Genomic DNA, 2578 nt, shown 5'->3' on the forward strand with positions numbered 1-2578 from the left:
TTCTATCTATCTATCTATCTATCTATCTATCTATCTATCTATCTATCTATCTATCTATCTATCTATCTATCTATCTATCTATCTATCTATCTATCTAACCAAAAATGAATAATGTCGATTTATTTTCTCCTCTTTTTTTCTTTCTTTTTTTTTCGTGGTTGAGGGAGGGGGGTAGGAAGGAAACATTTTCGGTATGCTTTGGTGAGTTGCATGTAAAGTGGTGGTGACGGTGAGGGTAGGGGTAGGTGGTGGGGAAAGGAAAGGGGTGTTTGCATCTCCTGTCAAACTTTTCAACCTCCAGCCGTCAGTGTGAGCCATAGGCTTGAATTTTAAAAATTAGTTTTAGTAATGTTATACGGCGCTCGCAACTGCAGAAGGTCCTTCTATCATTGCCATCTTTCTTTGCTCTCTATAGATTTTCGCTGTGAAGATGTGGTATAAGGCGTCCGTAGCCTAGTGGTCAGGCTAACGGACTCGTAATCGTGAGATTGCGGGTTCGGGGTTTACCGCCTCAGCTCGGTCCGACGTTGTGTCCCTGAGAAAGATTCTTTACACGAATTTCCCGCTTGGCTCGGTTCTTTCGGAGATGGACGTTAAATAATCTATCAGTGTTGACAGGGGCGTTAGACCTTTACCATGACCATTTCAGAGATCATAGACTTCGATTCGTATTTCTTTTTGGAATCTGATGATTCTGAAAACACCTAGGTAAGTCCTCTAGGAGACAGAGATTAAACTCAAACCACTAACTTTTATATTATGTCAAGTCAACCTAAATGTAGGGTCAAACACCAGTCTAGTTACAGCCAAGTGAGCATACAACCCCTTTCCCTCTCAACTGGCCCTTCATTTGGATCTAAATAGAGTCAAACGGTGGGCTCCACAGTAAACCGGAATTACATTGGAGAGTTCACGATCTAGGATATCACAATATTAGAAATCTATGGCGTGAACACACCCTGAAGGCTACCTGGTCACCTTCAAAGTGTGTTGCAGACACGACGTCCTTCCTGGCATACATCATTTCTGACACTTCCTCCGACATTAATACTCGTGGGGGAGCCTGGCTAATCTCAGACAGGAAACACTGTCGACTACTTTGTGCTGTAGCGAGCGAGTTTACTCTGTCACTCAAACGTTTTTAGGTCGGGAAGTTGGCTTGACATAACATGGAAGTTTGAATTTTAATGTCTACCCCCAATAGGACTTGACTTTGCTTTGGGTGCTGTGGGTCTTGATACTCCTTATTAAAGAAGTCTAGTACAAATCCGAATTAAATTCTAGCATCACACCATATCAGAATGCTGCAGTATCGTAGTTCAGCTTGATACCACATTGTAGTATATTATGATACCATTATATTGTAGTCTGTCGTGATACCATATTGTAAGCTACATGTATCATTTTACCATATTGTAGTCCAGAAAGATACCACACTGCAGTCTATCAGGAGACCATATTGTAATCTATCATGATACCATGATGTTGTAGTCTATCGTGATACCATATTGTAAACTATCATGATACCACATTGCAGAGTCTGTCACGATACAATATTGTAGTCAGAAAGATATATTGTTGTCTGTCTTGATACCATATCGTAGTCTACCATGATACCATGACATTGTAGTCTACCATGATACCATGACATTGTAGTCTATCATGATACCATATCGTAGTCTATATTGATACCATGTCGTAGTCTACCATGATACCATATCGTAGTCTATCATGATACCATGACATTGTAGTCTATCGTGATACTATATTGTAGTTTATCATGATACCACGGTGTAGGCCTATATAGTCTACCATGATACCACATTGTAGTCCGTCATGATACCTTATCGCGACCACAGTGCTTTCTTGCAGTGGCGGTGGGTGGACCAAAATTTGGGTGGGGCTTCAGTTGCTTCCACTTCTTTTCTCCAAATAGGGAACCTAAACAGTACTGATGTCTCTATAGTCAAGGTGAGCCACGGCATTTTGAGAACCGTTCAAACGAGAAGGGTCACCTTTGTCTTCCATCTCTTTTTTTTTCTAACTTAGATTTTTCTGTATGAAAAAGTTGGCATAAAAGTGGAATTGACGTGATTTATAACTTTTAAATCTCAGCGCACAAACACAAACATACACACTCACCACTTCAAACATATTCTGTCTATGAATTGGATTGAGCAATGTTGTGGCAGAAAGTAGGACGCACCTAACAAAGGTCCATTGAGAGCGTAGGTATCTGTGTCACTGCGGAAAAGTGTGTCGTAACTTTCACCTTATTGTCAGGGCTAGGATATCGTGAGCCCTCAGGACAGTGTTATTTTTTCCAGTCTTTTACCTTTTATAAGGAGAGTTTCATTACGGAAGTGGCGTGGGAATGAGCTCATTCTTTGCTGAGCCCTAAAGAAATTTGATTGGCTGTTTGGTTACTTTAGTTGTAAGCGGGGACAACAGTGATTGGATAAACGAGCAGGCCGTCAAGTTGCTCACTCTACGTTCATTGCATGCTGTCATAACGGTTTCAACTGTTTATTTCCTTAGTTAAGAAACTCCCATGACTTTGGGATAGAATTGGGGGGGG

Source organism: Aplysia californica, unplaced genomic scaffold (assembly GCF_000002075.1).
Source record: "Aplysia californica isolate F4 #8 unplaced genomic scaffold, AplCal3.0 scaffold00392, whole genome shotgun sequence".
Taxonomy (NCBI): Eukaryota; Metazoa; Mollusca; class Gastropoda; order Aplysiida; family Aplysiidae; genus Aplysia; species Aplysia californica.